This window comes from Balaenoptera acutorostrata, chromosome 5 (genome assembly GCF_949987535.1).
Source record: "Balaenoptera acutorostrata chromosome 5, mBalAcu1.1, whole genome shotgun sequence".
NCBI classification, from domain to species: Eukaryota; Metazoa; Chordata; class Mammalia; order Artiodactyla; family Balaenopteridae; genus Balaenoptera; species Balaenoptera acutorostrata.
Genome location: NC_080068.1, coordinates 125,304,597 through 125,318,313, shown reverse-complemented (window position 1 = coordinate 125,318,313; position 13,717 = coordinate 125,304,597). Strand labels below are relative to the sequence as shown.

The following is a 13,717-nucleotide window of genomic DNA, read 5'->3' as shown; positions in this document are numbered from 1 at the left end:
GAGAGGGAGGAGGGAGAGGGAGGAGGGAGAGGGAGAGGGAGGAGGGAGAGTGAGAGGGAGAGTGAGAGGGAGAGGGAAGAGGGAGAGGGAGAGGGAGAAGGGAGAGGGAGGAGGGAGAGGGAGAGGGAGAGGGAGGAGGGAGAGGGAGAGGGAGAGGGAGAGGGAGGAGGGAGAGGGAGAGGGAGAGGGAGGAGGGAGAGGGAGAGGGAGGAGGGAGAGGGAGGAGGGAGAGGGAGGAGGGAGAGGGAGGAGGGAGAGGGAGAGGGAGAAGGAGAGGGAGGAGGGAGAGGGAGAGGGAGGAGGGAGAGGGAGGAGGGAGAGGGAGAGGGAGAGGGAGGAGGGAGAGGGAGAGGGAGAGGGAGGAGAGAGAGGGAGAGGGAGGAGGGAGGAGGGAGAGGGAGAGGCAGAGGGAGAGGGAGAGGGAGAGGGGGAGGGAGAGGGAGAGGGAGAGGGAGAGGGAGAGGGAGAGGAGACTGCAGGGCTCTCAGGGCTGGGACTCAGAGGGGCTACTACAGCATTGACTACACCTGGGGATCAGATGAGTTATCAGATCTCAGTTGATGACGGCCACCTGAAGACCACATGGGATGGCATATCTGTGTGCCACCAGTGTCAGTAAGTGCTGATAAATGGAGACATCTGGATGACATAGTGGTAGGAGAACAAGTATCCAGGACACTGGCCAATGCCTAGACACCTTGGAAGCCCCCTCTACTAGACACTGTTGGTCCCACCCCACCCCCTTTATTTGACCAGTACACCACCCTCAGCTGTTGTGAGTGTTGGCTGATAGTAGCTTGTGGATCCACCCTTCTTCAGAGAATTGCCCTCACCAGGGAACTGCCCAAAACTACCTGGGAGGTTTACTGCACACCCCCCTGCCTCCACCCACCCAACCAGGGAACCAATGACTGACTGACACGGGATACAAAAACCTGTCCCCCTCGTCTCAGCACCCTTCGCTTCTGAAAGGGTTCTGGCGTTCAGGATCCAGTCATGTCTCAGTCCTTTGGTTCTGTGGGGAGGAACTTTGGTTCCAGGTGTTATTTTAGGTCAAAATTTTCTCCTCTGGTCATGCTTTGGCCACATGACTTGTGGGTTTTGTTTTGCTGTCTCTGAAAAACAACTCAGTACCTTTTCAGAAACAGGATAGGGCTAGTTTGGGCTGGTTCAACAGTTATAAGGAGCATCAACTTTGTGGTGCCACTCACACCCCAGGGCTCCCCGGCAAGCTGAGGCTAGATTTCAGCAGAAATCTCATTGTGTTTAGCTTTTTTGTTTGCTTGTATGTTTGTTTATTTTTTAAGCTTTCCTTTCAGGCTCCTCTTCTGCTACTCTGTCAGCCGCCACTTTGTATTTTTCCCAGATTGCCCACTTGTAACAAATCTCTGTCTCTCTGGTTTTAAATCTTCTGAGAATCTGGACACCAGATGATTGTTAAAATCCAAAACAAGGACTGGCAACACTTGGCATGAGAGCCACTCTTCCCCATGCTGCACCCAACCAATCATGACCCACCAATCACTAAAACCCTGGATGTGGTCTTAGAAGCCTGCACAAAAGATGCTCCCAGAAGTGCCTACCAATTGATAGAACTGGCATGGGAGCTGAAACCTATCTGTCATGGGATGGTGGCAGCAGTCAGGTCCTGCAAAAAATAAATGGCACCTCAGACTTGGCGATTTGAAGAGTTTATGAGAACGAATCTCTGACCTCATTTCCCTCCTCTAGTTCAGTGTCCTTCCAGTGTTCCCTATTGGCCAACCCCAACTGGAATACAGAAGGCAAGAGAGATCTCTTTGGCGCAGTCCATACAGATCCCCCTCCCAGGGCACAGAGCAGGATGGAGATGGCTGGAGAAGGGACATAGGAGGCACCAGAAAAATCTCTGACTCAGAGGGGAAATGATCTTTCTAGGGTACTGGAGAACAAGAGGCAGAGCTATTATTTGGGGATACCTGGCACTGACTATACACGGATGTGTCCTGCTGATGCGGAGAATGGTTCAAGGACCAGGAAACCTGGTATCTGTAAGCCTTCCGTTAAATGGAATGACCTATGATGTTAGTGTAAGTTCTAGAATGGTGATTGAACACTTAGTATAAAAGGACAGGATTTTAGCCAGAATTATGTTTCCAGGTAGAAAACCCCACCCCGTATGGACAGTGTCAGTTTTATTTTCTTGTCCCTATCCCACCTCTGCTCCCAGGGACCCTGGGTCAAGGAAAGCCATGCTGAAATATGCTACATCTGTTCCTGCTCTGTGGCTTCCTGATGTCCTATGAGATTTTGTATCCTTAGCTAATTAAATGGGAATTTGATTTAACCTTTTATCATGTGTATATGTGGGTATGGTTTTCTACTGTCAGACTAGAGTCCAGGAGAAACATTTCTCCATCTCTGACCTAGAGGAGAGTAAGACTGATTCAGTTTTGCAGAAGAATCAGAGTTTTCTTTTAGGTGAAACTCATGAACTTGATTGAAAAAGTATAATGACATTGATTTAGGCTGTTGAGACCATTTTTGCCTCGTGGTTCTTGATTGTATTCTGGATAGGAGAGGTTGCTGGATCGCCAGGTTCTAGGTAGGTGAGGTGCTACGAGGCCTTCCTTCCTTCAGGGCTGCCCACGTGTGAGCCCTCCTTTTCTAATGGCTCTGCCCCCTGGACCTACAGCAGACTCGGGGCTCCCATATCGTAAAACACTGTTTTCCATACGACTTCTCTTCTTTCCTTCATCACTGAACCTCGTCAAAGACTCATCACACCTGCGACCCACTTCGTGACCCACTGCCCCTCTCCACTCCTTAAACCATGATTAGTTTAAATATTCCCTCCCACGTTTTGCTGCCAAATGGACGCCAGAGACTGTTGTCTAATTAGATTGTTCTGGGCCTTCCTTCTCTGTCTTAAGATGATACTGTCATTACTTCATCTTGCAGTGTTCTTGTCTTTGGACCCTCCTCTCTCACCCTTTTCGTCTTTTCCTGGTGGCTTCTTCTCTGCTTCCATTATTACTGACTTTTCCTTTTTCTGTTCTCCAAACATAGAAGTATTTCCCAAGTTCCTTCCCCAGCTCCTCCACCAAGAACTCCTACTCTCTCTTTCATTTTTAGAACCCTCTCTATACTTTTATCCTCAGCAAACATCCACTCCCTTTGCTTTAATTACCCCTGCTTTGAGCGTGACTCCTAGATTTATAAAATTAGTCTCTATCTGGGTACACAGCCATCTCATTCCCACCTACCTGGTGGCTATATCTACCTATGTGAGCAGCCAGCACAAACTGAACTAGTCAAAGTCAAACTCATTATGTTCTCTTGCAAATGATTACTTCCTGATGATTTATCTTTCTGCACCCTAGCTTGATACTTTGGATTTGTCTTTGTTCAGTGGCTTTCTAGAGGCTTTTCTGTCTGTCAGCCCTGCTTCTTCAAGAACTGTCCCATCCTAGCTACACGGCCACAGTCTTACGGGGTTCAACCTTCTCTGGCCTCAGATGATTGGCTAAAGGGTGGATCCACAGTATGCCTGTGGAGAGCAGCAGTACACGGTGGTTGACGGCTTGACTCTGAAGTAAATGGCGGGATTTTAATCGCTAGGTTACTATCCTCTAGATAGGTGGCATGGGTTTCTCTGATGATAAAGTACCTACTTCATTGGACTGTTATGAGTATCAAGTGAGATAATACACGCAAATTACCATGGAAAGCAGTTATTTCCTGGGATGTTTGGATTTGAGAAGAAAGCAATGTCTGTTTGTAATTTCCTCTCAGTGGTAGAACTTGAAAGATATAAACCTCAGGCGGTATTAGTGACCACGTCTGCCACTTGGAAAAAGCTCCTCTGTAAGAGGGAGAAAGTTGGTTGACATCAGCTTGCAGGAAGGATGGTAGGTGAGAGATAGGATGGCATTTGGGTCCCTGCTTCTAGTTGGCTCTAATTGCTCCCAGGGCTGGGTTTCAGCCCCCCCTTTGGATTTTGCAAACTCTTTTTGCCTAAGCTAATTCAATTTAACCTTCTGTTATCTGGCTGTAACCAAGAGTAACACCTTTAGCTCCCAAGTTCTTCTGATTACCAGGTCCTAAAGATTCTGAACTATCTGTGGCTTGCTGTCCTCTTGTCCATTTCCACTGCTTCCTTCGTTTTTCTGGGCAGTGCATATACCTGCTAATCAATCTCTGTACCTACAGTCTAACCTACAGTCTCATTTAAAAATAATTTTTTCTCAACTGCTACTTGAGCATGCCATGCTCCTTCTCCAGAACCTCCTAGGAATCTTCACTGTCTTCTGAGTAAAGGATAATTTCCTACTTGTGGTTTTACTTACCTTCTCAAGCTTCTCTCCACCCTCCCTGCCCTGCCAGCTACTCGCCACTTTTTACACTGCAGCTAAATAGAATGACTTGCTCATAATCCCTCTAGACTGGGCTCTTCTCTGTGTCATTGTTCACGTTGCTGGTTTCCATCAGTCCCCTCAGCTTTTCTGCCATCATTTCTATAAAAGCCTCACCACCTGCAAAGCCTACACTAAATTACATTGTTTTTTCCAAAAGACTTGTCTTTTTCCATGACTTGTCCCCAAGCAAAATGACATTTCTTGAACCATCAGATGTCTCATTTATGGTGTTTGACTCTGTCTTCTACTATAACTGTTTGTGTGCATAATTTATTTCTTCCACTAAGTACCTAGAGGACCAGTAAGTACCTAGAGGACCAGTGTATTGCTTGCCACTACATAGCTACTACTGCGCTATGCTACTACACACAGGGCATTCAAAAAACATTTTTTTGAAGATAATTGAATCAAGAAATAATGTTCTCTGGTAGATTGGGACCAAAGAAGTTGAATGTATGTATTTGTGTGTGTGTCCATGTGTGTGTGCGTTGGGAGAGAGAAATAAAGAAACAGAGAGAGAAAGACATATTTGAAGAACAGAATTAACTTCCACACCACAAATGAATTCAAGATGCATACAATTTGGCCAGTGACACCAATTTTGCCTTGTACTGCTATTTCTGTTTGTCACTATGGCAAAACTGATTTAATATTTTTTTACCTTAGTTCATATTCTGTATAATTATTCTCTAAGTTTCTATGTGTTCTATTTTTATTAAGTATTATAATTTTATAACTCAATTTCCAACTTTAAAAGATAATCTAAAGCATTTTTTTTGCCTTGTTATATATAGTTCTTAACAACATAAGTATAGTAAAGGCAAATTGTGCTTTTAGTCAAAATCAGTAAAGTTTCTTTTTTTTTCTTTATTTTTTGTTGGAGTATAGTTGCTTTACGATGTTGAGTTAGTTTCTACTGTACAGCAAAGTGAATCAGTTATACATATACATATATCCACTCTCTTTTTAGACTTCCTTCCCAGTTAGGTCACCACAGAGCATTGAGTAGAGTTCCCTGTGCTATACAGTAGAAAATCAATAAAGTTTCAAACTGTGTTTCCTATTAGCTTAGCTGATTGCATACTCAGTTTAATAGTCATCTAGCAAGTGATGACTAGATATGCAGGAGTTTTACGTAACATATGCAATACTTACTTTTTCAAAGAATCTTTCCATTTCTCCTCTGTAACATATTTCAGGATAAACTGATCCTTTAAATGAGAATTCAAAAGAGTAAGAAAGTGTTGGTATTCTGGAAAATTTTTAATATTATTAAAAATAATTGCCCACAAAATAAAGTCTTTTGCTTAAAATACGTAGATGGTATGTATTTTTCCTTTTTATTCAAATATTAAGTTATTTTTCAAGAGGAAAAACTTCTGCATAACAAAAATATTGAACAGGTCATCATGGTTTACTAATAGAAATTTTGATTATCAAAATATACGTCTATATGGGAAAATGTGGGCATATTTCATGCACACATGAGGTGTGCTATTTGTAAGTCTTTACCTCATTTCCTGCTTAAGTGCCTTCCTCTTTAATGGCTACCCAAGGCAGGCAGTCAAGTAAAAAGCCAGAAACCAGAAAGTAGGTGGAATCCTACAGAAGATGAGCTTTATGATTACCCCAGTTCCAACCTTAAGAATACTCATTCCAGATGGATTAGAAGAACAGCAGGCTGTAATGAAAAACTAGTTCAAAAGAATCTGAGCCGTTGTATAATGTCTACACTTGGCCTTGAAGGGGAGCAAAAACTTTCCCCCTACTCTCTTGTGATCTCCAGCTAGGCCAGAGAATTAAGCTGACATAAAACAAATTAACAGGAGAAAAGCATACAAATTTTATTTTTACATGTACATGGGAGGCTTCACGGGAAAATGAAGACCCAAAGAAGAGGCCAGGCCTAAGTGTTTATATACTAGGTTGAACAAAGAAAGTTGTGGAAAAGTAACTAACATATATGGGGAGAGCAAAGGAAGATCGGAGTTATTTTAACAAGGTCTGTTTGTACAGAGTTCTCTTGGCCTCCACTCCCCGTCTCTGGTGATAAGAATGTTCCTTTCCTCCTGGTACCAGGAGGGCATCTTTCAAAAGGGAGTTTTATCTTCTGCTTTGGGGGAGAAAAGGGGAGTGAGGGGCTTCCCTGGTGGCACAGTGGTTAAGAATCCGCCTGCCAATGCAGGGGACACGGGTTCGAGCCCTGGTCCGGGAAGATCCCACAAGCTGCGGAGCAACTAAGCCTGTGTGCCGCAACTACTGAGCCTGCGCTCTAGAGCCCGCGAGCCACAACTGCTGAGCCTGTGTGTCACAACAACTGAAGCCTGCACGCCTAGAGCCTGTGCTCCGCAACAAGAGAAGCCACCGCAATGAGAAGCCCGTGCACCACAACGAATAGTAGCCCCCGCTCGTCGCAACTAGAGAAAGCCCGCGCACAGCAATGAAGACACAACACAGCCAAAAATAAATTTTAAAAAAAAGGGGGGAGGGGAAGGTGAGAGCATCCTTCTTGTACCTGCTGTTTTTCAAGCACCTTCAGCTAGAAATAAGCCTTATGCCCAATGGCATACTTTGGGGAGGCATATTCTGCCAGTATTCAGTCTTAGTGTGGATTCTGATGGGGTTTTAAAGGCAAAGAGAGCAAAATGACCAAGCTTTAGGAAAAAAGGGCCTGTATAGGAAGGGATATTGGGAAGAATGTAGAACATTCTTTTATTGGCGTTGGCTCTTCCATGTGGGTCTCCAGATGAGCAAAGACTGAGGGAAGATAATCTAAAGACCAATAACTAACAGTGAGAATGGGTTGGTTCATGCACACGTCTCTGTTCTGGTTAGTATTGACCTAAGAGCCCTGCATAATTATTCATTCTAGAGAATGAACTGTAGCCAAACTCCAAATCCTTTTTTTTTTTTTCTTTGTAATGGGTTATGTTTTTTTTTTTTTTTTTTTTTTTTTTTTTTTATTTATTTTTTTGGCTGTGTTGGGTCTTCGGTTCGTGCGAGGGCTTTCTCTGGTTACGGCAAGTGGGGGCCACTCTTCATTGCGGTGCGGGGACCGCTCTTCATCGCGGTGCGCGGGCCTTTCACTATCGCGGCCCTTCCCGTTGCGGGGCACAGGCTCCAGACGCGCAGGCTCAGTAGTTGTGGCTCACGGGCCCAGCTGCTCCGCGGCATGTGGGATCCTCCCAGACCAGGGCTCGAACCCGTGTCCCCTGCATTAGCAGGCAGACTCTCAACCACTGCGCCACCAGGGAAGCCCATGGGTTATGTTTTTTAAAGAATGGGTTTACTTCTTTCCTTCTTATTTTTACTTGGGGAAATAATAAAACATTAAGTAATGATACCATAGCAAACACTAAAGCAATAGTCAGGGGAAGCAGCCGAGGGGTAAGCCAGATCTCCCATCTGATATAAAACATTACTCGATAAACCAGAGAAAAAAAGCATGCAGATTACTGGAAGTGGACAGCATTTCAGGTTTTGGCTTTTCCTTCTTGCATGTTTAATATACAAAATGTGTGCTTGCTGCAGTACTGGTCTAAGCAGAAACCCCTAGGAACGGGACCCAGGCCAAACACAGACCATATTCCCTGTGACTGTAGCCATCTGACAATTTGTTCTTGTTTTCTTTGCCTTCTTTTGGCACACAGTCTGTTTCCCAGAGATCTTTGTTTATAAACACTAAGAAAAGAAATAATTTATTATGACCATTGACTTCTTTCCTCTAAATGACTACTGTAACAACTTGAATTACCTTGAAGTACAAGAGGAGCTTTCTGAGGGCTGCCTACCAGGCTATGGAATTTTGCTTCCATGGCAGTTTTGATGACAATGACCACTACCAAAGCAGCTGGCTAATCACTGAAAATCGAGAAGAAAAACTACTTCTTAGAAAATAACTTCTTTAGATTGTGTTTTCTAATCTTTTTAAACATACCACCCTCAATCTAAAGTAAAAATTTGCAGTTTAGAGTATTTTTGTTAGTTTTCCTGAAAGGTAAAACCAAAAATGTTTCCCATTTTCAACCTAACTGAATAATATTATAATTCTAATATAGCAGTTTTGATTATTCATAAAATAAAGATAGCATAAGAGAGAAAAATAAAAACAAAAGGAAAAAAATGGACATATCACAAAATGATTTTGGTAATGATGTTGCCTTGTATTTGTATGATTCTTTGTATATTTTAACATATGTTCATATACAGTGTCTTTCTGAGCTTTACAACAATCCTCTCTACTATAAACACTGTCAGACATGGAACCCAGAAGAAATAACTTGTTTACCCCTGTAATTGGGCAACAAGAAAAAAAATAGCCAGAAAATAGTATATCTAAAAAAATGTTCATTTGATGACAGCTCTTTTATCTTGGGAAAAGATATACCACAAAACTGAAGCTGGAACAGAGCAGGTTAGCTAAGGGACTGGTAATGCAAGACTTTTGATTTGCTCCAAAAGCAGGAATCAGCATTCGTATATGCTCCAACAATAGCCTCATGTTGCTACTTCTTTTCCAACATTCAAAACTGCTTTCAAATTCCATGTTCCCTTAAACTATTTCTATTACAACTTCATCAGACTCAAGAATCTTCCGAGCTTGAACAGCATCCATCTCTCCTCTTTCTTTTTCTCTTTCTTTTCCTTTTTTATAAAAATTTTTCCTTTTTCTTCTTTAAATGCTTTAAGAAACTTCTTGCCATGTTTGTTATAGATGTGGGGGAAAAAAAGAAAACTGTAGATTTCTCCTTTTCTTTTTTTATTGATAATTGGTACTGAATACTAACTGTCTTTGAATTTTCTGTGCATTGATAAAACAGTCTTAATCAGATTGTAAACTGTCATATAGTAATTCTTGGAAAGAGTACAAAACATTAGTTTGTGCTTTTGAGAAAAAAAATCCCCAAAGCACCACAATTTCAAATATTGTTACTTATATTAAGAATCAGAGGGGGACTTCCCTGGTGGCACAGTGGTTGAGAGTCTGCCTGCCAATGCAGGGGACATGGGTTCGAGCCCTGGTCCAGGAAGATCCCATGTGCCGTGGAGCAACAAAGCCCGTGTACCACAACTGAGCCTGCGCTCTAGAGCCCATGTGCCACAACTACTGAAGCCCACGCGCCTAGAGCCCGTGCTCCGCAACAAGAGAAGCCACCGCAATGAGAAACCCGTGCACTGCAACAAAGAGTAGCCCCCGCTCGCTGCAACTAGAGAAAGCCTGTGCACAGCAGTGAAGACACAAAGCAGCCAAAAAAAAAAAAAATCAGAGGACTTCCCTGGTGGCACAGTGGTTAAGACTCCATGCTCCCAATGCAGGGGACCTGGGTTCGATCCCTGGTCAGGGAACTAGATCCCATATGCTGCAACTAAGGAGCCCACTTGCCACAACTAAGGAGCCCACCTGCCGCAACTAAGACCCAGTGCAACCAAATAAATAAATAAATAAATAAATAAATAAATAAATATTAAAAAAAAAAAGAATCAGAAAATCCCTTTGCTCCACACATCAGAATTACTGTCCAAAAGGGGAGCACTCAGCACTTGTTGGAGGTTAGAAAGATGAAAATGATGACGGTTTATTTTGGTGATTTTCTTGCATATTTATTTTCAAAAACTGGTAGAAAAACAGAAGAGAATTGAAGTTACAAGGAAAGAGAAACTGACTGGTGTCATTGGACAATTTGATAGCAGAATATGCTGTCATTTAAAAAATTCAGCATCCCAGTATTATATTTTTGATGAAATCTTTATAATGAAGTATTGGGATTTACATGTATACACTACTATGTATAAAAAAGATAACTAATGAGAAGCTACTGTATAGCAGAGGGAACTCTACTCAGTGCTCTGTGGTGACCTAAATGGGAAGGAAATCCAAAAAAGAGGGGATGTATGTATACGTATAGCTGATTCACTTTGCTGTACAGCAGAAACTAACACAACATTGTAAAGCAACTATACTCCAATAAAAATTAATTTAAAAAAAAGAAAGAAAAGAAAACAGAAGTATTAACACTGCCACTTCATTCCCAACAGTTACATCCATCTATCATCAGATTTCTTCTCTGTGTACCTGAGTGACTAGAATGTTTCCCTCTGAGTCAGACATTGGAGCAAGCTATCCAATGCATTTGCGTAGAAACTTCTAGTGCATACATTGGATATATTCCATTCTCTGCCATTAATCATTTAATGGGGTTCTAAAGTATTTTGCAAATCTATAAACAGGAAATCCTGTGTGTAATACTTTCTTCTGGTCTTTGTCTTCTTGTAATATTATACTTCAAAAGTAATTCTTAGTAGTCAGATGACTAAATAAACACGAGATTCTGGAATTAAAAGAATAAATTAAAAGGATGGATTACAGGATTAACTCATTAGGCTGAAATACTAAGGAAACTAGGCCAACTGGGACCTCATTTTCTGTCCCATGGCCTTTCGTGATTTCTAATTTTTTGGCAACACACATTGTTCCAACATGCCTGGGCATGTTTGGGAGACAGGCTTTGCTTCAAGCCAAGCTCCCCAAGGACTCCCGATAATTCAATGGCGGGAGAGGGTGGGAATTGTCAGTAGAACTGTAGACGTACTTTAAGTTCAAGCTGGGATCCCCACTCCACACAGATACATAGAAGCTGTTATTATACCTACACTTATTACAGCTACATCTCGTCATATCTATTTCTCACAGTATGCCCACACATAGGAGTTATTATATCTAAATAAACCTGATGGAGACCAGGAACAAGTTGAATTTGTTAATTCTACAATCATCTTAACTGTTAAGGCGATCTAGGCTCTTGACAGACATCCAGATTCTTGACAGGGAAAGATGCTCTTAAGATTTTTATAATTGCTTATTCTTAATAATTTTAAATGTTATATATAAGCCTTAGTGTCTTACTAAACATATCCCACTGTCATGAAAGAGAAAATGCCATCAGCACTAGAAGTCTTAAGATAAAGGGAACATAGCTATTCAAACAACACCATGGTGAAAAGCTTAAATTTCAAATAGACTCAATTATCTGTGTCCCTCATCAATGTGATGAACATCTAGTGTGTGTGTGTGTGTGTGTGTGTGTGTGTGTGCATGCACGTGCATGTGTGCACGCATGTGTGTATATAATAGTACATACTATTATATATGTACTGATCTATAATATACATTGCAAATAAATATAATATATATTATTTAATATTATTAAATAATATATATTACATGATATTTACATGCAATGTATATTATAGATCAGTTTGTATATAACAGTATATATTGTAGGAATTGTATTAAAGTATGATAAAAATTGCATTATAGTGTAGAAATTATAAGCAGTGGAAAGGCTGTTTACAGCATTGCTTTCAATGTGGAACATCTCCAAAGTTTGGGGCTATTAGAAGTGTCGCAATTGCTATCATAAGGCTCACCTCCATAAATGTGCTACATTGCTTGATCTCCCCAAAATGCACAAACTGAAATCCTAACCCCAATGTGATATTATAAGGGCGTGAGGCCTTTAGGAGGTGATTAGGTCATGGAGGTAAGGTAAAGCTCTCTTATAAAAGAGACCCCAGGTACATACCTTGCCCTTTCTGCCAGGTGAGGACACAGTGAGAAGAACACATAGGCAGTCTATGGACCAGGAAGCAAGCTCTCACCAGACACTGAATCTGCCAGCACTTTGATCTTGGCCTTCCCAGCCTTCAGAACTGTGAGAAATAAATTTCTGTTAATAATAGAAATAAATATATTCTTTTATAGTGGCCTGAACCAAGACATGTTGGTACTGTTTTTTTTTTTTAACATTTTTTTTTTATTCAAACAGAAAGTCACAAAAATTATAATCATCCTCATCAGTTCACTCAGTCCCATGTAATTAATTTTTTTATCTTGATTTTTCTTAGCACTTTTATGAATTTATCGGTTTTCCATTAGAGTTCTGAAAATGCTTATTCATTCAGTTCAGCAGTATAGTCAGTTACCAGAAACCTGTACTTGTCAGAGACTTTTCCATGAATTCCTTGAAGATGAAACCCTTTTATAGAAACATCTCTGCAAAAGCATCAGAGTACACCCAGAACTGTCTGTAAATGACAAAAGACTTAAAAATGACCACGATTAAAGATTTAATGAAATTTCATAATAATGCAATTGACAAGGAAATTTAGTTATTTCTGAGATATACATTTTAAAGTAATAACTAGAATTATGACTTATAACGTGATACCAGAACATATAAGATTTTTAGGAATTTCATGTAATGTCTGAAACATTTATATTAAAATATTTCCATACAAATAACCCAAAGAAAGTTTAGTATTAGTTTTTGTTTGTTTGTTTGTTTGTCTTTTTATACAGCAGGTTCTTATTAGTCATCAATTTTATACACATCAGTGTATACATGTCAATCCCAATCGCCCAATTCAGCACACCACCATCCCCACCCCCACGCGGCTTTCCCTTCTTGGTGTCCATACGTTTGTTCTCTACATCTGTGCCTCAACTTCTGCCCTGCAAACCGGCTCATCTGTACCATTTTTCTAGGTTCCACATATATGCGTTAATATACGATATTTGTTTTTCTCTTTCTGACTTACTTCACTCTGTATGACAGTCTCTAGATCCATCCACGTCTCTACAAATGACCCAATTTCGTTCCTTTTTATGGCTGAGTAATATTCCGTTGTATATATGTACCACCACTTCTTTATCCATTCGTCTGTCAATGGGCATTTAGGTTGCTTCCATGACCTGGCTATTGTAAATACTGCTGCAATGAACATTGGGGTGCATGTGTCTCTTTGAATTATGGTTTTCTCTGGGTATATGCCCAGTAGTGGGATTGCTGGATCATATGGTAATTCTATTTTTAGTTTTTTAAGGAACCTCCATACTGTTCTCCATAGTGGCTGTATCAATTTACATTCCCACCAACAGTGCAAGAGGGTTCCATTTTCTCCACACCCTCTCCAGCATTTGTTGTTTGTAGATTTTCTGATGATGCCCATTCTAACTGGTGTGAGGTGATAGCTCATTGTAGTTTTGATTTGCATTTCTCTAATAATTAGTGATGTCGAGCAGCTTTTCATGTGCTTCTTGACCATCTGTATGTCTTCTTTGGAGAAATGTCTACTTAGGTCTTCTGCACATTTTTGGATTGGGTTGTTTGTTTCTTTAATATTGAGCTGCATGAGCTGTTTATATATTTTGGAGATTAATCCTTTGTCCGTTGATTCGTTTGCAAATATTTCCTCCCATTCTGAGGGTTGTCTTTTCGTCTTGTTTATGGTTTCCTTTGCTGTGAAAAAGCTTTGAAGTT

The 13,717-nt window shown here is 41.1% G+C and overlaps 1 long non-coding RNA gene across 1 annotated transcript in view; it reads right to left on the bottom strand.

The window, feature by feature from the left end:
* Positions 1–12,108, bottom strand: part of LOC130708242 (uncharacterized) — a 29,383-nt gene extending 17,275 nt beyond the window's left edge. The window contains exons 1-2 of the long non-coding RNA XR_009008358.1: positions 11,981–12,108; positions 5,553–5,608 (exon numbers count right to left, since the gene is read on the bottom strand). This is a non-coding gene — a long non-coding RNA (uncharacterized LOC130708242). The remainder of the gene's footprint in view (positions 1–5,552; positions 5,609–11,980) is intronic.
* Positions 12,109–13,717: the final 1,609 nt, after the last annotated feature.